This window comes from Sapajus apella, unplaced genomic scaffold (genome assembly GCF_009761245.1).
Source record: "Sapajus apella isolate SASKATOON/1434 unplaced genomic scaffold, GSC_monkey_1.0 scaffold52, whole genome shotgun sequence".
NCBI classification, from domain to species: domain Eukaryota; kingdom Metazoa; phylum Chordata; class Mammalia; order Primates; family Cebidae; genus Sapajus; species Sapajus apella.
This window is the reverse complement of record NW_022436992.1, coordinates 13,541,575-13,569,568: the sequence shown is the minus strand read 5'-3', so window position 1 is coordinate 13,569,568 and position 27,994 is coordinate 13,541,575. Positions and strand designations below refer to the sequence as shown.

Sequence of the window (27,994 nt, the reverse complement as noted above, 5' to 3'; positions counted from 1 at the left end):
CCCTGTCTGTCACTCCTGGAGAGCCGGCCTCCATCTCCTGCAGGTCTAGTCAGAGCCTCTTTGATAGTGAATATGAAATCACCTATTTGGATTGGTACCTGCAGAAGCCAGGCCAGCCTCCACACCTCCTGATCTATTTGGTTTCCAACCGGGCCTCTGGAGTCCCAGACAGGTTCAGTGGCAGTGGCTCAGGGACAGATTTCACACTGAAAATCAGCAGGGTGGAGGCTGAGGATATTGGGGTTTATTATTGCATGCAAAGTACACAAGCTCCTCCCACAGTGATACAACCCCGAACAGAAACCTCCCTGCTGGGGTGGCCCAGCTGCCCACATGTGCTGCTTGTTCTGGGCAGCAGCTCAGCAGGTTCTCTGAATCTGTGTAAGAGAAAGATGCTGGAGGGCTAGGGAATAGTTTGCACCCAGGGTTTCTGGATCATGAGCACTTCAGCTACACCTTGAGGACAGCCTGTTTATGTCCCTGTCAGCTCAAACAGCCTTGATTGGTATAAGCAGCAGGGTAATGAGGAGGTCCAAGTGACCTCTGAGTAAACAAACATAATGGAGAGGAGAGATTATTGAAAATCTTACCATAATCCTCTCCCCTTGCCTGCATTTGTTAACTTTTATCAGCAAAATAGGAAATTGACACATTTCTGGCAATACATGAATACATCTGGGGAATTAACAGTATTTTGTGTATTTTTAAGAGGATGTTTAGTAAAATTCAACATTGGTATTTTCCCACTTTTCTAAATTCTTCTATTTCTTACTTATCTTCCACAATATGAATATAATAGAGACAGTATTTTACCTTAGTTATCCTAAGGGAGTATTGGCTAAGAACAGTTAGTAAAAATCTTGGTTTATGATTGTCAGATAAATTTTGAAATTTCATAGAAGGTGCAAGATGCTAATGCTGAAATTCTTTCATTAGACTCATTTTCTCTTGCTAATAGAAAAAGTGAGTTATTGAAATTCAAAATGTTGATTTTAAAAATAAGAAGCACACGCCTAAAGATGTACAGCATAGAATTTTCCCCCTAGACCACTAGGACATACAGAATAATATGAAGTTTTTTTTTTTTTTTTTTTTACCAAACTTAGGAATTTAAAATGGGCAGACAGCAGGAATGGGAGCATGAAGGGAATGCAGGAGGGGTCAGCTACTGGTCAATTAAACTTCTCTCGGCCTGTGTCCCACCTGCTACGAACTGAATTGTGTTCTCAAATTCATGCTGAAGCCTTAATCCTCAAAGCTGCTGTAGGAGATAGGGCTTATAAAGACGTCATTGAGGTCATAAGGGTGGGTCTCTGATCTTATAGGATAGAGGTCTCAACAGATCCAGAGAGCTCTCCTTTTTCCTCTCTCTCTAACGTCTCTTTCTTCTATGGAAAGGTCATGTGAGAGCATGGTGAGAAGGTGGCATCTGCAAGCCAGGAAGCTTCTCACCAGAAAGTGAGCCCTGCTGGACCTTGATATTGGAGTTTCCAGCCACCAGAAATATGAAAATAAATGTCTGTGGTTTAAGCCACCCAGTGTAGGGTCCTTCGGTGTAGCAGTGCGAGACGTGTCATCCACTCTTACCCTTTGAGCAGGATCAGCCTCCGGAGGCACCTGATAGACATGGGGGTACATTTCTTCCTGCTGCAGGGGTTCTCTTTCTGCTGCCATCTGATTCTCTGGTGAGAAAGGGGAGGCTCTGGCTTCAGCCTTAGTTTGTTTACATTAAACAGAAGTGTTTTCCTTGCAGCTGTCAGCCTGTTTCACTTTCTGATTAGAATTTAATCAAACTGTAGAAACTACTGGCTTGTGCATTATTATCTAGGGATGTTCACATTTGTTTCCACTTAGATCCCAGTGAGGACATTGTGTACACTCTGTCTCCAGTGCCTCTTCCTGTGTCCTAGGAGAGAGGGTCACTGTCACTTGGAGGGTAACAAGAATATTAACAGCGTCCTAGCCTGGCTCAATCAGAAATAAAGTCTAGCTATGGTCCCCTTCTGGCTCCCACTGCCCATTGGACATGACGCCTGCCAGCATTGGGTGATGGGCTTGGACAGAAGTCACTCTGGTCATCAGCAGCCAAGCTGCCTTTATGGCCTCCCCTTGTATATAGGGTCCCAGCAGCTGCGTGAGCTATGAAGGCTGGGCAGAGACATCCCACCTGGCTCCAGTCAAAGAGGAAGCTGCCAGTAGGCTGTGGAGGTGTTTTGTCCTGAGACCACCTAGCTAGCTGTTCTGTCCTACAGAAGCCCCCAGGGTCGGACCTGCTTACAATGAGCCCTGAGACAAACCTTCTGTACACTGGGGATCAGATTCACTGCCCATCTCCTAGACACCTGTTATTTTATTCCTAGAACCTACCTGAGGTCCCTCAGCATCCTCAGCAATGGGTGGAGGTCACTGCATGGACCAGTAGAGACATGGGGTGAGCAGGTTCTGAGCATTTTGGTCCCAGGCTCTGTAGTGAGGGTAGGAAGAAAGAACTTGGAACTCAGACCTTTAGCCACAGCCTTAGGAAACCAAGAGTGCAGAGCATTTATCAGGGAACTGCTCCAAGGCCCCTTCTCCACTACAGGTGTGCCATTGCTGCTGTAAAATGTTCATGCTCACTTTATCAAATTTATATCATAACTTATACCAAAATATTATGTGAATTTCTATGTAAGTCTACATATTATTTGGATTTATAATATAGATGCATAGCAGATACAGATATAGCACTATAATTTATATCTAAAATGTTATATATATTTAACAAATAAGGTTTACATGTATCATTTATTTATGCCTTCTGTGAGTGAGATATTCAGATAAGGATCCTGGTAGATCCTTCTGGAGTCAGGGGCCACCAATACCCTCTGGGAGGGCTTAGGACCACAGGCCCCTGAAGACAGTCACAGGCCTGGAGGGTCTTAGCCCATGACTTTCTTCTGTAGAGACAGCTTCTCTTAGATGGCTGAGGGCTGCCTATGGCTATGTCCTTCCTTCTGCATGATAATGAGGGGCAGAACAGGTCTCTAAGCAAACCCTGAACAAGGCCATTCTGTGTGTGTTCCTCTGAACTCTGAACTTGGACATAGGTGGTACTGGATTCACTTAAAGAAGCAAAGTGATTTATAATCATGGGAAAGGGGGGAGAAAAGGCTGAGGGCAGGGAGAGAGAGCCTGCGCTTGTGATGTGTGTACAGGACCAATACTGAGGGTTTAATATTGAGTATAATCCTCAGGTTCTATTCTATGGAGCTTATAAATGTACCCTATATGGGAAAAATGTCTTTGCCCATATAAATGAAGGGTCTTCAAATGAAGAGATTATCCTGCATTAACCAAGTGAGCTCTAAATGCAGTTACAAGTGTCATTGAAAGAGGGATGTAGAAATGGATTTAACACAGACTGAAGAGGAGTAGGCAAGGGGATCACAGAGACAGAAACTAAAGCGATGTGGCCATAGCCAGGGAAAGCTGCAGCCACCAGAAGCTGGAAGAAGCAAGAACAGACTCTCTTAGAGCCCCTGGAGGAGCCACCCATGAATACTCCATGATCTTGGCCTGGCAAAACTGATTCTGCACTTCTGGCCTCCAGAACTATGAGTGATTACAGTGTTGATTACATTTCTGTTGTTTTATGCCATCACATCTTTGGTAACTTCTTATAGCAGTCGAAGGACTCTAATACAAATGAGATTTAGAAAATCCATACTTGGCCAGGCATGGTGGCTCATGCCTGTAATCCTAGCACTTTGGGAGGCCAAGGCGGGCAGATCATTTGAGGTTAGGAGTTTGAGACCAGCCTGGTCAATATGGTCAAACCCTTTCTCTACTAAAAAAAAAAAAAAAAAAAAGCCCGGCATGGTGGCATGTACCCGTAGTCCCAGCTATTCAGTAAACTGAGGCAGGAGGTGGTTGCAATGAGCTGAGATCATGTCACTGCACTCCAGCCTGGGCAACTGAGTGAGACTCCGTCTCAATAATAATAATAACAATAAAACAGAAAATCCATACTAAAGGTAGTATGATGGTTTGCAATCTGTTTGTTCAACTTTCTGATGCTAGATAAGATATAAGTGGATTGATGAGAGATTTTACAGTGGAAAAAATGTACATGAAATTTCACACTGTATAGAGAGGCATCTGTAAGTTATAGGGTAAGTGTTGATAATTTTTAATTGAAAATGACAACTGAATAGTGATACCTTACATGACATCTTAATCCTGACTCATTCAAAGATGCATAAAAGGGGCACTAAGTATTCTCTGATATATACATATAAACATCTCTATGTGTGTGTGTGTGTGTGTGTGTGTGTGTGTGTGTGTGTATTTCATGGCGCATCATCTGGTGAACCCTCATGCAACCCCTTGATATTTGCAGTGCCCCGATGCACAGAGGAAGCAATGGCTCATTAAAGTGCTGGGGTGAGTGTGTTTCCCAAGGTCATATAATCGGCAATTGCAGAGGCTGAGTTTCAAACCCAGGGCTTCTGACCTTAGTTATGTTCCTGTTTCAAAGCCACATTCATTCCATAGAGAAGCTCATAGCCTATAAAATCAGAGAAGAGACAAAGCCAGAAGGTTGTATGAAATTCCCAACATAAGCCTCCCCCAACCCCAGCCGCTGCTACCTCTGCTCCTTACCACGCTGACCCTAAACTTAAACTAAGACCCTTCTGCAGTTTTGCCTGCAATACACAACTCTCTCGAAGCCTTTACAAATACTAAATGTCTTTGAGGTTTGGGGGCAGAGGCACATCTTGTATGGCTCTGACCACTTCTTTATCTCATCTGCCATACTCATCTCTCTGACTCAATCTGTCCTCACAGATTATGTCCTATAAATCTAATTTTCCCTCCGAATGTGAAAACAAACAAACTAATAGCCCCCTTCTCTTTTTGTGTGCTGTGAGAGCTTACCCCTCAGCTCTCAGATAGCCAGATTGTGTGAAAGCTAATTGAAGGATTTGCCCAAGAGATTTTCTTCCTAAGAAGAATTCTGGAGCTATCTCCTCACAGTAAAATGTTCTCTGTCTCTTGTCAAAATTGACAACAAATGATTGCATAGTATAAATATTTGTGAGAATAGAGGGCAACCACAAACTCAGAGAGATGAAAGGCATCACTTCCCTTTGCATTAATTTTGTATTGTCGCTGTTAACAAATTACCACTATCTTACTGGCTTCAAACAACACAAATCTATTATCTTATAGTACTGAAGGTGAGAATTATCACTGAGCTAAAATCAAAGAGTCAGTAAGGCTCTGTTTTTTCTGGAGGATCCAGGGGGGAAAATCAGATTTTCTTCTTTTTATGCCCTAGTCCCTGTCTGACTGTGACCCTCCTCCCTTTGTATCATAAGGACCCTGGTGATTATGCTGGTCTCACCAGAACATCCAGGATACACTCCTGATCTCAAAATTCCTCACTTAATCACGTCGGCCAAGTTACTTTTATAATGTAAGGTAACATTCATAAGTTCCAGAATTAGGACATGGATGTCTTTGGTGAGATGTGTTTATCATTTCAACAACTATTGTCATCCCCACAACTATCCTACCCTGAAGTAGAATAAAACACACACACACACACACAAGCTGATTTATGAGCCAAGAGAAGAGAACTTGAAGAAACCTGAGACTTATGGGTCCCTGATGTGTGCATGTTAATTTCTAGGGGATTCTGATTCTGCTGCTCTACTATGTACTTCATGGTGAGTAGTTATTTATTAAAGGCTCCTTTGATTTGGTGCTTGAATTTAATCTAAGAGAGATTAAATAAAAGTAAACTAAATATTTCTTAAATTTTGTGAATTTTTCTGTTTGTGCATCAAAAAGAAGAGTTATCTAGCAAGAATTCAGACAACTTATACCCTCCAAGAGTGAGAGTCTGTCCACTGTCTTAGGTTGGGCCCCTTCGCAGCGGCCCCCCAGTGACAAGGATTTCCATGCAGGCAGCATATGTACGAGGTGCAAGAAACACCGGGAGGAAACAGGGAAGTGATGTGAGGAAGAGAGGAGAGACAGTGAAAGACTCCTCAGCAAGGGGCTACCACTGAGGACCCCTGGGACTCAAGTCCACATGGAAACACATGGAAAATGCCTCTGGGTTATTCCACCCAAGAGGTGAGGTAGCTGAGGTATGTATACACGTTCCTGTCCTCATTAACTGAGAGCTGTCCCAGGGAATGCTCATGCTCAGATTCCCTGAGACCTGCCATCAGGGTGCAAGCAGAGCTGCCTTCCCAGCTTCAGAGAGAGTAGCGGGGGCAGACATAGCCATGGGGAGTCAACGTAAGTACAGTGAAGGGGAAAGGTGGGGGGTTACAAAAGTGACTGCTACATTTACACAGAAAAAATATGTGTTTTTCAGTCCAGAGCTGTGTCTCTCTGAACCTGGATCCTGACAGGCTGTTTGGTAGCAAGATCCCTTAAAATTCAGGCCTCTGACAAAGCAGCAGGAAGATTGCACACAGGATGCACTGCCAAGGTCTGGCCACTCCTAGTCTTGCGTTTGGAACACTCCCCACATTCCTGGCCTCTACTCCACTGAGGCTGATATAATTGATTCCATTTCGCCTGATTCTGAATCAAATCAGTGTCCAAGTTTTATCCCAATTCAAAATATTTAGCCATGTCCATTGGTGCTGGCTTGATAGCAGATGGAGATTCTCTTCTGGATGTGAGACAGGGAGGCTGATGTCTGGGTAAGGATGTTGTCCCCACTCACTGCTAAAGAGTAAAAGAGGAAAGTGGCATTGATAGTACATAGCAGGGACATTCACTGAGCATCAGCCACCCTTGCTAGAAGAGAGGATTCACTGACTTGGCCTTTCTTCAGGGGTTCCTTGTCACCTGCTCTCCAGAAAGGTAGGCTCCAGCAGAGCTGGGCCGGAGATCACACAAACATGTTGGTGGGGGGTGCAACTAAGCATTACTGAGGGGATACGAGCTTGGTCTTCCTATTTTGGAACAATTGATTGTAAAAGCCTGAACTGATCCAGAATTTGTTTATCCTAACTCAGCATCCTATCGTTTGATGAAGAAACAGAATTTTGTTGAAGTAAACAGATCTGGCATAAATAGCTCTTTATTCTGATGAACTGGGGGTAAGAATACCCAATGTCAAAAAAGAAGGTAGAATATAGAGGTCCACAAAGCAAGAATGAGGTCCAGCCCATTTAGGTCCTGAGTATTAGAGAGACCTATAGCTCTGGATCATGGTGGATTTGGGAGGGGCTACGTGCACTGAGGAATCATTTTATCACCTTTATATATCTGCAGAGAATTGCTTGATTTTATACTGGTAATAACAATGGCTTAAGGTCATTGAAATATATATATGAAACATGCTTCTAATAATTTTTTTTCACTTTATAAAAGAAAACAATTTCACACCGACGGTGATGTTGTTGGTACGGAACAAAGGATTTTTACTCTCACATCTATCTGAGAGCAACTTGAAAACCTGATAGCCTCACCCTCTAAGACTTCGTTATACATTCCCTACAAACAAGGATAGTCTCCTACACACTCCCAATACAACCATAAAATACATTATTTCATCTAGTTGCCAGGGTCATTTTAAATTTTGATAATTGTTCCAAAAATAACTCTTGTAACAATAGTCGGTCTAGGAAGAAACAGGTTCTCTGTAGTCAGGTCTGCACTGCCCTGGTCTGACCTGGGATACTGAGGACACGGGGCCTGTGCTATGTTACTGAGGTGAGCCAGCGCTGCAGCTGTGCCCAGCCTGCCCACCGCCTGCTGATTTGCATGTTCTGAGAACACAGCCCCCTCTCCTGAAGTCTTCTTAATAGGCTGGTGACAGCCTTTGAAGGAGTCAGTCCTAGTCAGGACACGGCATGAATACGAGTGCCTTCACTCAGCTCCTGGGGCTCCTACTGTTCTGGCTTCCAGGTAAAAAAGAACATAAGGAATTTACTCAGTCAGTGTGCTCAGTGCTACCTGGCAATTCAGGGAAGTCTTCTTATAATATGAATAGAGTGGATATTTGTTTTCATGTTTCCAACTTCTGGTTTCAAATGTGACATCCATAGGACTCATCTTCATCCTCCCTGTCTGCATTTCTAGGACACAGAGTCACCATCACTTGTGGGCTTGTAAGGACATTAACTATTATTTAAACTAGTATAAACAGAAACCAGGGAAAGCCCCTGAGCACCTGATCTATGGAGCATGTAGTTTACAATCTGGATCCCATTAAGGTTCAATGGTAGTGGGTATGGGACAGATTATTCTTTCACCATCAGCAACCTGCAGCCTGAAGATGTTGCAACATATTATTGTCAACAGGAGAGTTATTATCCTCTCAAAATGATAACAAGTCGTAACATAAACCCCTCAGGATGGTTTAGAACTATTGCAAAAAAAAAAAAAAAAAAACCTCAGGGAAGCAAATGTGTGAGGTTGAGTTGCTCTAGCTCCTCCTACTGGGGCCTGCATATGTTGAGAGTCTTTCTCAAAATACAGCCAGTGTTGAAAGTCTCTGGGAGGTTTTGGTAGGAAGGGCCATGAAGCCTCCTCTGCACCTTGTCTTTGCTCCTCCTTATCGCCAGCAGCACAACGCCAATGTCCCTCCTGATTTCATTAAGAACAATTGAAGAGCCTGAAATATGGTCTGTTGGAATTCATATAGTCAAGGATAAGTGACTCTAGGTATTCCAAGTCAGATTTTTTTTTCTTTTTTTGAGACAGAGTCTTGCTCTGTCACCCAGGCTGGAGTGCAGTGGTGCAGTTTCAGCTCACTGCAACCTCCTCTTCCTGGGTTCAAAAGATCCTCATGGCGCAGCCTCCCAAGTAAGACTGGGACTACTGGTGCATGCTACCACACCTGTCTACTTTTTTATATTTTTAGTAGAGACACAGTTTTGCCATGTTGGCCAGGCTGGTCTCAAACTCCTGACCCCAGATGATCTGCTCCCCTCAGCCTCCCAAAGTGCTGAGATTACAGGTGTGAGCCACCTCGCCTGGCCAGGATGTTGTTTATTTTTATTTTTGAATATAGGGAATAAGAGTCTAACCTACAGAATTTTAAAAGCCTCTGGGTATGGTAATGAAAGATGCATAAGCTAAAAAAGGGAGATTCTCTGGATTTCCCAAGAATCTAAATTGCATCTGCCTCAGAAAATACAATTGCCTAGTCAAGTGCCCCTGAGACCTGCTGGGGAAGCTGAGGTTTGGGGGTGCTGATGCTGTCAGCTGCCTGCAGCACTCTCCAGGTGATCCTCACCTCTGCCCACGTGTCTTCCTTCAGGTGCCAATGAATAATATTGAATCCTCCTCCTCTAACTTTGAAATCTCAGGGAGGGCCTCTCATTGCACAACTCTGCAGGAAACCAAAGAGAAAAGGGTTTCTGGCAAATGTGCTTCTGGAATGATAGTGATGAGGGGAAGTGACAGCTGACATCCCAGTGTGGTCACTGTATTCAACTCTCAGAACTTTTTCAGTAAGATGATGGACCCAAAATACACAGAATCAATGGGCTACTCATTTTATTTTGACTTAGAAATTACCTATTTTGACTGATGCAAAAGTAATTGCAGGTTTTACCATTAGTTTTGATGGCCCAAATCTCAATTACTTTTGTACCAACTGAAGTAGATGATTTTTGAACAATTATATTTACTAGGATAAGAGATTAATAGAAATTGTCATACTCTATTTTAAATTTCACCTAGGTCTTCTAGGCTTCCAGAAAATGAAAAAAGTTGGCCGGGCACAGTGGCTCACGCCTGTAATCTCAGCACTTTGGGAGGCCAAGATGGGTGGCTCACAAGATCAGGAGTTCAAGACCAGCCTGGCCAATATGGAGAAATCCTGTCTCTACTAAAAATGCGAAAAAAATTAGCCTGGTTTGGTGGTGGGTGCCTGTAGTCCCAGCTACTAGGGAGGCTGAGGCAGGACAATCGCTTGAACGTGGGAGGCAGAGGTTGCAATGAGCCGAGATCGTGCCACTGCACTCCAGCCTGGGCAACAGAGTGAGACTCCGCCTCAAAAATAAAAAAGAAAGTAATTTTCTGGGTTGAAAATATTTCTTACTTATGAGGGCAAGAATATTAAATATGAGTAAGATCTGGTCAAGGAAGTTTCTCAGAAGTGATCTTACCTCTAGTAATCTATTAAGCAATATATTTTCATCTTCTGGCTGCTCTTAGGATGCCAATTTATTTTATTTTATTTTATTTTACCTATTTTATTTTATTGCTGATTCTTCATTCTCTTTATTGGGAGGTATTTTAGAAGAACCAATTTCTAGAGGTACTGAAATGTGAAAGCAGTTGATACTTAATTGAAGATGTGAATTTTGAGTGATCCTTGGCTTCTTGCCAACGAGACCCAGAAAAAGTGCAGCTCACTACTGTGATGTGAAGCTCCTGCATCTATAAGGCAGAGAGTCACCATTTCCAGTTGTTGATGCAGATACTATGTTATTATTATTATTATTATTAGCAGACATGGAATAGCACTAAATTATTAATTCAGCTAGTGTTGCTTTCCTGTTCTGAACTTTTGATTATTTGTTAAAACGAGATAAAAGAAAGAGACTAAGCAAGAATTTCAGTTGATTTTGGAAATCAGTTTAAATGATTTAATTTGATCTCTGATTTTTCTTAATTGTCTTAAACCCCTTTGTTCAAAATTCATATGAAGATTTCATTGATTCTTGAAAATATTTGGTATGAACGAAGCAGCTATGAATGTGAGAATTCTCAGATTATGTTCTCATTTTTCCACAGGTAAGCTATCTTACCTAAATTAAAAATTAAAAATGCATTTTATTTTTTCATCTTAGTATAGTTACACAACTTCTCAGTGATGTATGAATGAGCCAAACATGGCCTGTGTGCCCTGGCCCCTATGCTGTTTATTTCTAAACTACAGGCTTATTTCTCTATGGCCTGTGCCAAATTCAAATTTTACAATCCAATAATTTCAAAAACAGCCCAAATAACTAGGTTTCTAGCCATTCAGAGAATATTGACACTATATATCTCAGAAAACCTCACCTGCATATGGTAGTAATTGATACTCCCCTGGTTATGAAAACCCCAAACCACTTCTGCCCTGGGAGCTCTCTAACCCAGAGACTCCCCACTGTGCTGCTGTGTGACATCCCCCAGACACAAAAGACCCTTCTTCAGTAAATCCCCGTCTCCACCTTCTGAGAAGTAACCTTGGCACCTTAGCTTCTGGTCAGACTCCTGCTGTGAGGGACTTTTCCCTGTAAACCCGTCAGAGCTTCACCCGCTAAAAGTCGCATATGCTACTGCCCCCCCGTGGACATCTTTTTCTTGGCCAGAACCCAAGCTAGTCAAACTCCCTTCAAACAGGAACACACTTCCCACTCCACAAACATCAACATAATGGACACAACATTCTACTTCCAAGACTGTTTTGATGAGTCTTAAACATGATACTCTTGATTCCCATTTTATGGACCCCAAAATAACAGCATCAGACAAATGGGATGGAACTACAGTAAACCCCACCTGTATCAGCCCTTCCTTGCTCAGGTGACCATGGTTCAGATTAGAGACAGAGGCCTGCTCCCCACCTAGGTCTGAATGGAGGCTGTCCTTACACCTTCTAATCTGTGTCCACTGTGGAGCCACCAGCTTTATCTCTTAATGAATAAGCCTTGGGATAATGTGTTAACATATGGCAGAGAGAAATTTCTGCTCTTAATTAGGAATATTATTCTTCAGGTGTATATGGGGTAATTTCAAAGCCCTTTTATGACTAAAAAAGAATGTTTACAGCATTTTACATTTTACAGATATGAAAGGCAATCGTGTGATAAAATAATGAATCACAATGGTAGACCATTTAGTTATCATTAAGTTTCATTGAAAAATTCAATACTCCATTAATTCAAGCATCTTAAAGAACGCTTTGTAAAAATAACATTTTTAAGAACTGACTGTGTAAAACAAAACAGGACGAATTTTTTTATTATTCATTTTCCCATAAATCAAATGTTTATATTAAATAATAAATAGAACTGATTCTTCATTGAACATCTTTTCGGAGTAATCCTTCAAAACTAGCAAAAAGATGGACGATTGTATTTTCTTTTAATTAGGGTCTTTACATTTTGTATTTTTTTTTCTTTCTACTTCTGCTGTTTCTGACTCTTTCCACTGTCATGATTAATTAAGACTCTGACATTTGTAAGACCAGGAACCAGATTAGAATTGGTCAACATCATAATAAAAAAATACACAAATTTATAAAATGTAATAAAAGGGTTAAAAAATTAAATAGTTATACATGGGACATTTATTCTAATTCTACCTCTTAGCTACAGCTTGATGTGATTGACCCAGGTTATTGCCACGGAGTTCACCAATTAAAGGTCAATATCATTTTTACTCAATTATCTTTTTGAACCTTGTAAATAAATATTATTTGGTACATTTCTCAGAAGTCATTCAGACCAAGATTTCTTTTGGAATCTTACCCAGGATTGCATTGGTTTGTTCATGTTCTTGGGCAATATGACTTTTTGTTAACTTACCTAAGACCACATAGCAATACAAAGTAAACTTTCAATGGTTTCCCTGTCCTTACTTTTTTATTTTTTCAGAACTATGACTATCCTTGTGAAGGGACTTGATGTAGTTACCACTTTTCAGGAGCAGTTCAATAAAATGTTAAGCACATCTCTGAAAAACGAAGAATAATTGGGTTGTTTCCCTATCTAAGGATCAGCTGTGTGGTAGATTGACATCACTGAGCTGTGATCATTTTCACATGGAAGCCCAGGAAAATGGTAGTCATAGGTAAATTTTATGCTAAGACATAAAACTGTGGATCCAGTTCTTGCTCTTCTTACACAGAGCACCTCCATTTGAACAGTGGACTCAGGACTGTGGCTATACCACCTCCAGGATGGGGGAGACTCATGTAAACTCAGAGTTGACAGGAACCCGGAAGCCCAGACAGGACGTGATTCCACATGACCAGGGAGACTGCGTGGGAAGAGTTTCCCTGAACACCACTCAGAAAAGCATAATGCAAAGTTATTTCTTGTTTTTTCTGTGTCCTTATGCTAGGACATTCCTCTCTTAATGTCCTCTGGTTAATCTTGCATATGTGAGATAATTATGATGAGACATACCAGATTGCTATAATTGGTCACTAGTGATTTTTATATTCACTGCCTGAGTCATGAAATTCTTTCCTCTTACTTAAGTTGCAACTATGTGCATTCTAAATGCAAGAGACACATATTCTCCAGGTAAAGACCTTCGACAGAGTACTCTTATGTAGATAAATCACCAGATTCCAGGGGAAGGCAGATTTTAACACTTGCATCTAACATTCATGAACAATAATCCTGGTAACAGTGGATACCAGATAACTCTTGAGCTGGCTGAAGTCTCCCTTTTTATGTGCAAGCACACTGCCCTGCAGTGCTTGTGGGGATAGGGCTCTTTCCTTCTCTAAATGAGCTGGGAGGGAGCCAAGCAGAATGGCATTCACTTCACAGAGATTCATCCTAAACGCACATCTCTATATTGTGCAGAATGATCTTGGCACTCTCTCAGAGGGGCTCAACTTATGTGTCTTTGTTCAAGAACCAAATTTCACAGTTAGATCCTCTTCCCATGACTACAGGCAAAATGGACTTTAGCTCTATTTGTTTTCCTCCCAGACACATTTTTATATCACATTGCTCACAAGAAAGACCAGCCCCAACCACTGGCTCTTTCACACCACTACACCCACCAGGAGATTTGCATATTGTCTCCTGGGGAGAACCTTCCCTTGCAGTCAGATAAAAGCTCAGCTCTAACTTTGCAGTGACCTATCAGAACTGCTCAGTTCACCTTCTCAAGATGAGGTTCCCTGCTCAACTCTTGGGGCTATTAATGCTCTGGGTCCCTGGTAAGAACAGAAGGAAAGGAGGGAGGAGAATACAGTGGGAGGGTGAGCTCTGGGGCCCCACGGTCTCCCACGTTTATTCTGACCCTATGTTAAGAAATATGTTCTAACATCTAGGGAAGGGAATTTATATTTTATCTAATGAATAATTAGAAACCATCTCAAAAAAAAAGTGACCAGTGCTCTAAGATCTTAAAAAATAAAACAATCCTTTGTGCTTATTTTAGTATATTTTATTTTCAAAAGCCTATTATTTATGTTATGAATAAAAATTTTAAAAAAGATTAATCATAAATCAATATGTGAGAATTCATTAATGTTGCTCATAATATTTGTACATAATCTTGCACTTTTTTCTCATTACTTTAGGATCCAGTGGGGATATTGTGATGACCCAGACTCCACTCTCCCTGCCCGTCACCCCTGGAGAGCCGGCCTCCATCTCCTGCAGGTCTAGTCAGAGCCTCCTGGATAGTGATGGAAACACCTATTTGCATTGGTACCTGCAGAAGCCAGGCCAGTCTCCACAGCTTCTAATCTATAAAGTTTCCAACAGGGCCTCTGGGGTCCCAGACAGGTTCAGTGGCAGTGGATCAGGCACAGATTTCACACTGAAAATCAGCAGGGTGGAGGCTGAGGATGTTGGGGTTTATTACTGCATGCAAAGTACACAAATTCCTCCCACAGTGATACAGCCCTTAACAGAAACCTCCTTGTTTGTATGGCCCAGCTGCCCACATGTACTAAGTGTCTGGAGAGCAGTTCAGCAGGGTCTCTGAGTCTGCAGAAGCAGAAGCTATTGGAGAATTCAGGGTAGAGTTTGCTGCTGAGGCCTCTGGTCCATGAGAGCCTCTGCTGTGCCTCAGTCTCACATGCTAGTGCTCCTTCAGCTTTCACAGCCTGAGGATGGCATCAGCAGTAGAAGTATTCAGATGGTTCAAGTGCCCAGCTATGATGAAAAGAGAGTAAATGAAAGCTCATCCTCACCCTCCCTGTCTTGCCTATATTGTCAAGTACATTTAGTCGGCAGAACAGCACCAGACCGTGGAAGCAAATGAGCGGTAACTCAAGTGGAATACGTGTTGGAAATAAACAGTTTAAAGTTGAGTTTATTCAAATTTACACTTGGTAATATGGGAAAATTATTATTTTCTCACTTTCCATATTACTCTTTTATCACTTAACCAAACTGCCCTTTTCATTAACATATTTGAGAATGCATTCTATGCAAGCTGTCCTCAGGGGATTATGGCTAAGAATAATCAGTAAATATGTTTGATTGACTATTTATAGAGTTTCTAAATGCATTCCATACATGAAGTCCTAATGCCAAACATCTCTAATTTGATTCAATTACCTTTTGCCCAGTGAAAAGGAAGCTCTTGCAATTCCAAAAGTAAGCTCTTAAATAAAGAGCATAAACTGAAAGATGGAGAAGGTAAAGTTTACTTCATATACTACAGGAGAAATACAGAATTAATACTATACAATATGTCAGTACTAAGGCTGCTATTGTATTTCCCTGATGTGAGAATCTCAGGCCTGTCATGTTATTCAATTTCTGAGAAGCCTTTTCTTTTAAGTGTGGCCACTCGTGACTTGCAGGAGTATCTGGAACAATCTACAGTAGAGAACCTACTCAAAATTACATTTAAAAAGAAAAAGGTGACTGTTTTTGATGATGGCTGACTAGAGGTAGCCAAGAAGAGCTGCTCCCACTAAGAGAAACCAGGACATCAATTAGAACGGTATACTCCAGACAGATCTTTGGGAAGAAGACTTTTGAAGCAGAAACAGGAAGCACCAGGAACAGGGAGGACACATACTGGGCAGGAAGGGGAGGAAGGTGGAAACCCTGTGTGGGGTTGCTGAATACCAAGACTCCTTCCTGGCCCTGAGTGGCCCCTAGAGAAGGGGTGAGTGAAATAGGCATGGAGCATCCCACACTTGCTATAGACCTCCAGAATCCTAGCTCTGGAAAACCCCATGACCCCCAAGACATTTGAGTTGGCACATAGAACTGCCATAGACTGGACAGAGACAGAACTTTAGTCCTGCATAGATCCCAGAGGGTTTGGAGTGGGAGAGGCTGCAGTGGAGCATGGCCATGGACACCATCCCCCAAGGCTCACCTTATTCTTCTAGGTGGCTTTAGCCTTTGTGAGCTGCTGGAAGTGGAGACAACAAGGCTGTCTGCCTGAAGAAGGGGCCGGTCTGATCTGAGAGCCCCTCTGTCTCCCAGGGTCCACCTCTGCCAGCACCTGCTTACGTGTAGCCTCAGTTGTCCCACCAAAATACTTGCCAGTAGCCACCACCATCACTCTTTGCCAGCAGCTCCTGCTTTCTCACTGGAGTACTTTTGCAGATGGACCTCTACTGGTGCGTATCCACCCACAGCCTTCTCCCACCTGAATACAGTTGCCCTCAGCCTACCCTAACCACCATCCTGGCAGGCATGCATGATTGGATTTCCAATGCCTGGTTGGTGTGCACTTGTACATGGCCTCCTACCACTGCACAGCGGAGGAACACTCACCCTTGACCCCACCACAGCACACTTGTTGGCAGCCCACTTGATACCTTGCCACAGCACTTTTACCAGCAGCCCCTATTGGAGTGTTGTTGCCAACAGACTGAGAACATCTCAGACGTTCAACACAGCAGGTGCTTTACCCCAAGGAGCCAGAGAAGAAAGCTGTGGTCCTGGTCAGCCTTCTAGGGTAGAGCGCACAGCACAGGAGTGCTGAGCTGAGCCTTGTCTCCCTGAAAGCATCTAGAAATGTGGCCAATCAACTAAATCCATTATACCTAAAGCAAATCTCAAGAACATAAAAGAATACAAAAGCAAAAAGCCCCATCCAGTGACAGAAACTTCAAAGTTTAAAGAAAGGTCAGCCCACACAGATGAGAAAGAACAGTGTGAGAATACTGGCAGCTCCAAAAGCCAGAATGTCTTCTTATTTCCAAACAGCTGCACTAGCTCCCCAGCAATGGTTCTTAACCTGATTGGAATGGCTGAAATGACAGACATAGAAGTCATAATCTTGATAGTAAGGAAACTCAATAAGATACAAGAGAAGATTAAAGTTCAATCCAAGGAAAGCAGTATAATAAAGCAAGAGTTTAAAGATGACATAGCCATATTAGGAAGAACCAAAATTAACTTCTGGAAATAAAAAATGTATTACAGAAATTTATAATGCAATTGGAAGCATTAATGATAGAATAGACCAAACTGAGGAAGGAATCTCTGTGCTCAAAGATTTCACCTTTGAATCAATGAGAGACAAAAAAATGAAAAATAAAAAATAAAAACTGAAGAAAACCTCTGAGAAGTATAGAGTTATGCATACAGACCAACTCTATGGCTCATTGGCATTCCTTAAAGAGATGAAGAGAGAACAAATAATTTGGAGAACATATTTGACAATATTGTCCACAAAAATTTCCTCAGTCTCACCAAAGAGGTTGACATGCAAATGCAGGAAATACAGAGAACCCCTGTGAGATAGTATAAAAGATGACTATCTGCAAGACTGATCATCATTAGATTCTCCAAAATCAATGCAATAGAAAAAATTATAAAAGCAACTAGAAAGAAATGTAGGCAACATACAAAGAGAACTTCATCAACCTAACAGTGGACCTTTCAGCAGAAACCTTCAGCCAGAAGATATAGAAGCATATATAAAGCATCCTTAAAGAAAAGAAATTCAAATTAAAAATTTCACATTCAGCCAAACTAAACTTTATAAACGAAGGTGGAAAAAAGATCCTTTTTATGTAAGTAAATGCTTAGGTATGTTAACACCAGACATGCTTTACAAGAGGCTTTTAAGGGAATGCTAAATATGCAAATAAAAGACCAATACCTGCCACCACAAAAACACACTTAAGTATATAGAACACAGACACTATAAAGTAACTATACAATCAGATCTACAAAGCAACCATCTAACAACATAATGACAGGATGAAACCTTCGCATATCAGTATTTACCTTTAATGGAAATGGGCTAAATGCCCCACTTAAAAGACACAGAATAGAAGACTAGATTGAATAAAGAAGCAAGACCCAACTGTTTGCTGTCTTTAAGAGACCCATCTTACATGCAATGACACTCACATGCTCAAAGTAATAGGCTGAAGAAATATTTACCAAGCAAGTGGAACATGAAATACAGCAGTGGTTGCAATTCTTATTTCAGACAAAACAGACATTAAACCAACAGTGATGAAACGGAACAAAAAGGGCATTACATAATGATAAAGAGTTTAATTCAATAAGAATACTTAACTACCCTAAATATATAGGCACCCAACATTGGAGAAACCTGATTCATAAAACAAGTTTTTAGAGTCCTATGAAGAAACTTAGATAACAACATAAGCGGGAGTCTTCAACATGCCACTGACAGTATTAAGCCATCAAGCCTGAAAATTAAGAAAGATATTCAGGACATAAACTGAACGCTTGACCCAATGTACCTAACAGACATCTACAGAATACTCCACTCAACAACAAAGGATGTACAGTTCTTTTCATCTGCACATAGCACATACTCTAACATCAATCACACACTCAACCATAAAGCAATTCTTAACAAATTCAGAAAACCTCAGAGTCATACCATCTACTCTCTCAGACCACAGCACAATAAAAATAGAAATCAATATAAAGAAGATCTCTCAAAAAAAAAACAACCACATGAAAATTATGCTTCTGAATGACTTTTGGGTAAAGAATGTAATGAAGGCAATTTTTAAAAATGTGAAATAAATAAAAACAAAACAAAACACATCAGAATCTCTTGGACACAGCTACAGCAGGGCTAATAAGAACAGTTTATAGTATTAAACACTTACATCAAGTAGTTAGAAAAATCTCAGCTTAAGAACCTAACAGCACACCTAGAGGAACTAGAAAAACAACAGCAAGCCAAACCCAAAGCTAACAGAAAAAAAAAAAAAGTCAGATCTAAACTGAATGAAATTGAGACATAAAAATCCATATAAAAGATCAGCAAAACCAAATATTGGCTCTTTGAAAAAATAAGCAAAATTGATGAATTGTTAGCTAGATTAGTTAAGAAAAAAAGAGAAGACCCAAGTAAACGCAATCCGAAATGACAAAGTTGACATTACCACTGACCCCACAGAAATCCAAGAAACTCTCATACTCTATTATGAACACCTCTATGCACAAAAACTAGAAAACCTAGAAGAAACAGATGAATTCCTGGAAACATACAACCCTTCAAGATTGAACTAGGAAGAAACTGAAATACTAAAAAAACCAATAATGAGTTCAGAAACTGAATAAGTAATACACAAAACAAAACAAAAAAGAACTATCAACCAGAAAAAGCCCTGGAACAGACAAATTCATGGCCAAATTTTATGAGACATACAAAAAAGATCTGATACCAATCCTACTGAAATTATTTCAAATACCAAGAAGCAGAAACTCCTCCTTAATTCATTGTATCAGGCTGGCATCATTGCGATAGAAAATCATGGCAGAAACACAATGGGAAAATAAAACTTTGGGCCAATATCCCTGATGAACATAGATGCAAAAACCCTCAACAAAATAGTAACAAACCAAATTTTGCAGCATAAGAGAAAGCTAATCCATCATGAACAAGGAGGCTTTATCCCTTGGACACAAGTTTGGTTTAACATTCACAAATCTATAACTGTGATTCATTATATAAACAGAACTAGAAACAAAAACCACATGATCATCTCAAAAGATGTAGAAAAGGCTTTCCACAAAATTCAACAACACTTCATGCTAAAAACCCTAAATAAATTAGGCATTAAAGGAATAAACCTCAAAATAATAAGAGCCATTTATCACAAACCCACAGCCAACATTATACTGAATATGGAAAAGCTGTAAGCATTCCCCTTGAGAATCAGAACAAGACTAGCATGCCCACTTTCACCACTACAATTGATATAGTACTGCAAGTCTTATGCAAAACAATCAAGAAGAGAAATAAATAAAATGCATCCAAATAGGAAGAGAAAAAGTCAAACTATCTTTGCAGACGATATGATTCTATATCTAGAAAAACCTATAGTTTCTGCAAACTGGAACTAAGACTCCTGGAACTAGTACACAACTTAAGTAAAGTTACAACTTAAGTAAAGTTTCAGGGTATAGAACAAATGTATAAAAATTAGTAGCATTTCTATACATCAATAACATTGAAACTAAGAGCCAAATCAAGAAATCAATTCCATATACGATAGCCACAGAAAATTTTTTTTAAAAAAACTAGGAATTAAGCCAATCAGATGAAAGGTCTCTACAAGAAGAATTGCAATACACTACTAAAAGAAATCAGAGATTTCACAAACAAATAAATAAACGTTCCGTGGTTAAGGATAGCAAGCATCCATATTGTTAAAATGGCCATACCACCCAGAGCAATTAGACACAATGCTATTCCTATCAAACTACCAATCACATTTTTAACAAAATTACAAAAAAAGTATTATAAAATTCATGTGGAACTATAAAAGAGCCCAAATAACCAAAGAAATCCTAAACAAAATTGGACAAAGCTGGAGGCATTGCACTACCTGACTTCAAACTATACTATAAAGCCATCATAAGCAAGACAGCATGGTACTGGTACAAAAACAGACACATAGACCAGTGGAACAGATTAGAGAATGCAGAAATAAAGCCACATAAGTACAACCATCTGATCTTTGATAAAGTTGACAAAAACAAGCAATAGGGAAAGAAATACCTATTTAATAAATGATGCTGAGATAGCTGGCTAGCTATATGCAGAAGTCTGAAACTGCATCCATTCCTTTCACCATATAAAAAAAAATCAACTCAAAACAGGTTAAAGACTTAAATGTGAAAACTAAGACTATGAAAACCCTAGAAGAAAACCTAGGAAGTACCATTCTAGACATAGGACCTGGCAAATATTTCATGACAAAGACATCAAAAGCAACAATACAAAAATTGACAAAAGGAACTTAATTAAAGAGTGTCTGAGCAATCAAATAAGCTATCAACAGAGTAAACAGACAATCTACAAAATGGGAGAAAATATTCACTAAGTATACATCTGACAAAGGTCTGATATCCATAATTTATAAGAAACTTTAAAAAATCACCAAGTAAAGAAACCAACAACCCTACTAAAAATTTGTCAAAAGACATGAAAACACACTTCTCAAAGAAGACATATATGTGGATTTCAAGCATATAAAAAATGTTAAGCATAATTAGTCATCACAGAAATGCAAATCAAAACCACAGTAAGATACCATATCACACTATACAGAATGGCTGCTATTAAAACGTCAAAAATAACCAATGTTGGTGAGAGTGCAGAAAAAGAGAATGCTATACACTGCAGGTGGAAATGTCAATTAGTTCAGCCACTGTGGAAAGGAGTTCAGAGATTTCTCCAAGAAGTTTCTTAAAACAGCCACCATTCAACCCAGCAATCCAATTACTAGGAATATAGCCAAAAATATATATAAATTCCTCCACCAAAAAAGATACATGCACTTGTATGTTCATTGCAGTGCTATTCACTATAGCAAAGACATGGAATAAACCTAGATGCCCATAAACAATGGATTGAATAAGAAAATGTGGCACACTACCATAAAAAATATGAAATAACATCCTTTGCATCAATATGTATGAAACTGGAGGCCATTATTCTAAGCAAATTAACACAGGAACATAAAAGCAAATTCCACATGTTGTCACTTACAAGTGGGAGCTAAACATTGAGTATACATGAATGTGAAGATGGGAACAATAAATACTTGGGTCTACTTGAAGAGGGACGGTAGCAGGTGGATGAGGGTCAAAAAATTACTTATTGGGTACTATGTTTACTATATGGGTGATGAAATCATTTGTAAACCAAACCTCAGTGACACTCAATTTATCCATGTAACAATCCTGCACATGTACTCCCTGAAACTAGATTAAAAGTTGAGAAAAGTTAAAAAAAAAAAAAAAGAGAAATGCAGAATTATATGAAAGATATCTTTCTCTCACAAATTTTAAGAATTTTAAAAGTATTTAAGTAGAATTTTAGAGATGACAAATTTTGTTCTGTTTTCATAGCAAAAGATTTCATACAATACAAAAACACATTATTTTTACAGAAACCATCATTTCCTCAAAATGAATATGAATCCTATTATATTTTAGTTATTAATACACAGAAAATTTATGCATTTCATAGATTTCACTTAAATGGTGCTTTAAAATTATATCACACCTAATAGTGAGTCACATCTGTTACATGTCATAACAATATGTGATAGACACAAAGAGGGATTGAAGCAACAGAAAAAGAAGTTGTTGCTTCAGGCTAATGGTATAAAATATACTTTAGATGATTATATATTCCAAGATAATGGATTCCATGGATAGTGTAACTTAAATTCCAATGTGCCATTTCTGTTAAGTTTAAAAGATGTGTGGCAAAATTTACATAGAAATCAAGCAGACCAGAGCCCTGAAATTAAGAAACATAACACACTCAGTGTTTTATTTAAAAAACTAATACATGCATCATGGAACTTAAATGTTATTACAGAATGCAGGGAGAGAAAAGAGATTGTAAGTAGCAAGAGCAGGAGCTAAGCAATGATGCAGTCATCTTTAGCTCTCGTGTGATTGACAGCATCTATGTGATTGATATTGACCTTGAGTTTCTGAGTTAATGTGAGTCAGGCATAAGGCCTAAACCCACTCAAGGTGGTGAGATATTATAATAATATGTTTTAAAAACAGACAAAAATACAAATACAACCTACATATTTCTGACATTTCAAGGGGCTATGGTATCAAAACAAAATGTTGAAAAATAAGTGATTCCAAAAGCTGAAAGGGGATTGAAGGGGAACCAAAGGATAATGAAATTGGCTGTTACAAAGAATCTTCAACATATGGTAGACCAAATGTGACAAAGTTTTTCTGTCTGTGCCATGACATCGCAGAGGCAGGTGGGTGGCCTTGGTGGTGTTGGTAGCTGTGCTCCATGAGGTCACTCAGTTGGGCATGAGGCACGGCCACCCTCAGCACACAACTTCCCACCTTCCTCACAGTCACTGGCCCCATGCTCATTCCTCAGCAGCATGAGCTGGAAAAGAGTGAAAACTGTTTTCTCCTTAAAGATTAGACAAAACTTATGCTTTTCATTAGTGACAAATATTATTTTGCCTCAAGCACACAATTGAGAAATTTTCCACTTAGTGGATCTGCTGGTAAACACATATTTGTTTGTTTGTTTGTTTTAATCTGAAAATGTATTTACATGATTCCTGAAAATAATTATTTGACCATCAAATTATATTTGTGACAGCCTAGTTGAAGTTGCTACTTACCATTTGATAATTACTGCTAAAAAGTTTTTTGTTAAAAAAAAAAAGAAATCAGTGCTCTATGATTCTAACTCTTCTTTGAAAGAAATATGTCTTTTTATTCTCTCATTCATCTTTTAAGGTCTTCAATTGGCCTTATTTTTATACAATTTAATGTATTAAGTTTTATTTATTATTTATGATACATTTGTTTATTTATTTTCATTATCACAAAATTAAACATCTTATAGTTTGCTGTGTTGAAGCATGGCACTAGCTGGCAAAAAAGTTCCACAAAAAAGCCAGCATCATGACTTTAGAAATACTAGAATGTAAGGGTGACAGTGTCCTATTGTCAACAGGGAGCCTCCAAGGTTGGAATGGGGTCTCGTGTGTGACTTGGAGCACCTGAGGGGAGCTGTCAGCATGCTGAGTTGTGAGGAAACCCACTCTGTTTTCTGTGCTCTGAGACTAGAAGCAGGGCTTTGCCCCCTCACTGCCTTGGCTGTGTCTATCTGCTATGAACTGAATTGTGTTCCCAAGTTCATATTGTAGCTTTAATCCCCAGTGTGGCTGTAGGAAGCAGCTGAGGTTATAAAAAGGCAATCGAAGTTAAATGAGGCCATAAGGATGGGGTCCTAATCCAGTAGGATTAGTGTTCTTATAAGAACAGAACCCATCTCACTCCAGTTAGAATGGTGATCATTAAAAATTTCTGGAGACAACAGATGCTGGAGAGGATGTGGAGAAATAGGAACGCTTTTACACTGTTGGTGGGAGTGCAAATTAGTGTAATGACATGGCACAGACAGTGTGGTGATTCCTCAAGGATCTATAAATAGAAATACCATTTGATCCAGCAATCCCATTACTAGGTATATACCCAAAGGATTATAAATTGTTCTATTATACAGACACATCTACAGGTATGTACATTGTGGCACTGTTTGCAATGCAAAGACTTGGAACCAATCCTAATGCCCATCAAGGATAGACTGGATAAAGAAAATGTGGCACATATATACCATAGAATACTATGCAGCCATGAAAAAGGATGAATTCATGTCCTTTGCAGGGACATGGATGAATCTGGAAACCATCACTCTCAGCAAACTGACACAAGAACAGAAAACCAAGCACTGCATGTTCTTACTCATAAATGAATGTTGAACAACGAGAACACATGAATACAGGGAGGAGAACATCACACACTGGGGTCTGTTGGGGGTTGGAGGGCTAGGGGAGCAATAGAAGGGGGTGGGGAGGTTGGGGAGAGATAACATTAGGAGAAATACCTAATGTAGGTGATGGGGGGATGGAGGCAGCAAACCACCATGGCATGTGTATGCCTATGTAACAATCCTGCAAGATCTGCACAGGTACTCCAGAATTTAAAGTATAATTTTTTAAAAAAAGCAAGTAATTTAATAAAACAAACTTAATTAAAAAAAAAAAAAGAACAGAACCAGAGAACTCTTCCTTTTTTTTTTTTTTTTTTTTTCTTTCTCTCTAAGCTTCACCCTGCTCCACTTGCCTGTCTATGGAAATGCCATGTGAGAAAGCATGGTGAAATGGTACCATCTGCAAACCAGAAAGAAGGTCCTTACCAGAAAGTGACCTTGATCTTGGAGTTTTGGGTCACTGGAAATGTGAACATGAATGTCTGTGGTTTAAGCTGTTCTGCCCAGAGTATTTGGTATGGCAGTGCAAGAATACTAGTCTGTTGTCCCCATCTTGTCTTAGCAAGATCAGCCTCAGGAGGCCCTTGCCGACACGGGACCCAGCTTTGCTTGCCTTCCTCTTGCTGTTCAGACTCTTTTTTGAAGAGGGAGGACTCAGGCTTCACCCTCAGGTTGTTAGGATTGAACAGTAATGCTTCTGTGAAGATGAGGTTGTTAGCCTCTTTTGTTTTCTGAAAGAATTACATCAAACTGAATTAACGACTTGTTTGGTATTAATATGGTGAGACATTCACATTTGTTCCCAATTTAGATGCCACTGGGGACATTTGTGTACCTTGTCTCCAGCCTCCTCAGTGTTTCTCAGTAGAGAGGGTCACTGTCACCTACAGGGCCAGCCATAGTATTAACTGTGTCCTAGTCTACCACCAGCAGACATGAGACTCAGCCGTGAGCTCTTGCTGGCTCATGCTGCTTCTTGGACAGAATATATTCCTGGGTCAGGGGCAGAGAGTTCAGACAGATGTCACTCTGGCCATCAGCAGCCGAGCTGCCTTCATGGCACCCCATTGTGAACTGAGTCTCAGCAGCACTTGAGCGATGAAAGCTGGGCAGAGAGATCCCACATCACTCCAGTCAGAGGGGAGGCTGCTAATGGACCATGGGGTGGATTTGTCCTGTGGCCCTGTAGCCACTGAGCCACGTGTGCTGCCCTGTCTGACAGAGGTCATTGCGGGAGTAACTCTCCAACCTGGGGATGAAGCATTCTTCCAAGTGGGGTCCAGACTCCCTAACCATCTCCTCTGTACTGGCTGCTGTGTGTTCCCCAGATCCCCTGCTGAATGTCCTCATCAATGGGTGGGTCACTGCTCTGACCGGTATGAACATAGAGATGAGTCCTGTGCTTCCTGACCCTCGGGTTCTGTATGGGGAAAGGGGGCATGAGGTGGTGCACATATTGGTGCTTTTTAAATAGTCATGCTCAATTCATCCAATTTAAAATCATACATTATATCAGCAAAATTATATCAATTTCTATATAAATATACATATTATTTTGATTTATATTACAGATACATAGCATATACACATATAGCAATATAATTGATATCCATATTTGTATTTAACAAAGTTTGCATAATACATACATATGTATTACTCATTTAACAAGTACTCCTTTTATTTCCAAGAAGGACAGAGTCTGGCTGAGTAAAGACTCTGGGGACATTTGCTGACCATTCCATTTTTGCTCTAGCAGGATCCTCTGCCAATCAGGACCTATGAGGACAGAGATGAGTATAACTGGCCCTGGGAGCCCAAGCTTAGCCTTAAGGCCCTGGTCTTTGAGACTTTTACTGTGGTTGTGGGCTCTGGGCCTTGTGCAGTATCTGTAGATGTGTGAGCATTTTTCTTCCATGAAGCCCCTGCAGGCAGACCTTTGAGCAGGGCCTGTGGTTCTTCCTGGGTCTTCAGCCCCATGGTCCAGGAGAGCAGCTGCTTCTTTCATAGCCCAGGACCAGAACCAGGTAGCTCTTGGGCAATGCAAGCTTGACCTTAGTCCTGGCTTGAGGACACTATTCTAAATATCTTTTCTCTGATTTCTGTACCTGAATGCCGTCCCTGGCCCTAAATGCACAGGACACATTTCCACAACTGTGAAATCTAACATTGTCATCTGGAAGATGAGAAATCTGATTTTCTTGTCATCCTCAGAGCCTGGCTTGTTCCAGTCCCCACCAGGTATAAAAGCCCTTGTGGTCTCTCCTCCCCCTATAATTTAAGTTAGACACATAGTGAAATTTAAATGTGGCAAAGTCACTGGCCCTTACATAGCAGCATTTCCTTCTCCTTTGATGTGTAGGACACCAGCTCTGTTCTGTTGTGTAAGAAAAGGACAGTGAGTTTCTCCCATCATAGGACAAGACCAGGGATTAAGGGCACATGGGATCACCCCCACAATGAGATTTAAGGAGAGTAAAGAGTGGGCAGGGCTTCTTAGATTATGACATCTCATAAAGGGAGTAAGGTGAAGAGCATTTTTTTTCCCTGCAACAGATAGGAATGGACATAACTCTTAGCGTCACTGCAGCCATTTTGAGATCATGAGATATTAAGCCCAAGACTGAAAATCTAAAGTGATAAAAGTGCAAACTAGAAATGCGGAAAGAACTTGGATACATCAATGCTAAAAGCTCCAACTTTTGGATATCTTATCTTTGCTTAAGCCATTGCTGTAATTTCTTTGAATTTCTTCTAAAATTATTTTAATTTATCCAGAAAGGATACTTAAGGGAAAGAGCCTGGATTGGCCGTAGACTTCATCTTTAGGAAAAGAAACGTACTATCGTATGTGTGTGTGTGTTTGTGGGAGTCTGAGGCATGAAAGGCAGGAGCCACAATAAGCAATGGGCTTCCCTGACATCTTGATTCTGCTGTGTCCATGGCTAGAGAAACCCAAAGGACTTGGAAGAGTTAACAAATTCTGCCCTATCTCCATTTCTCTTTTAATGTCCTAAGCATAAAACAGCCCCTTGTGCTTCTTAATTCTTTCCTCCTCCAAGATAGTAAAAACAGAATTGTGGTTAAGAAACAGACACAACAGATACAACATTTGGAGAAGACACAGTGTCTGGAGTTTGTATACATCTCAATACCAAAGTGGTGTTGCAAGTTTCCCCTCCTTCTTGGTGTTTTTGTTTTGCTTGTTCATATATTTATTTTTCATAAATAATAACTGTATCAAGATATTCAAAACTTAGAATCTTTGATATATTCAGGACTGATGCATGAGTTTCATTTTTTTAAATGTCAATAATTATAATACAAAAAAGCATTTGCTTAATTTAGATTAAAATTAATTTGTCAAAAATATCTGGTGAGGTACATCAATTTTAAAACTTGGGAGGCCTGTAGGTAGCAATATTTTGAAGCCCTAAGGACTCCACTTGGCTAAAGGTAAAATGATATGCTCTGTTAATTCTTTAGTGTGTTTATATCTTGTTTGTTCTGGAAATAGCTCCCAGACCCAAAGTAAAGAGGC

At 40.2% G+C, this 27,994-nt stretch overlaps 1 long non-coding RNA gene and 1 gene segment (V, D, J or C); one reads left to right on the top strand and one right to left on the bottom strand.

Annotated features, from left to right (window-relative positions):
• Window positions 1-27,994, top strand: part of LOC116526978 — a 93,873-nt gene that overhangs the window by 49,265 nt on the left and 16,614 nt on the right.
• On the bottom strand, window positions 74-26,268 carry LOC116526988. The gene is made up of 3 exons (XR_004258330.1): window positions 26,258-26,268; window positions 18,541-18,550; window positions 74-273 (listed from the first exon to the last, which is right to left on the bottom strand). It is a non-coding gene; the product is annotated as an uncharacterized LOC116526988 (long non-coding RNA).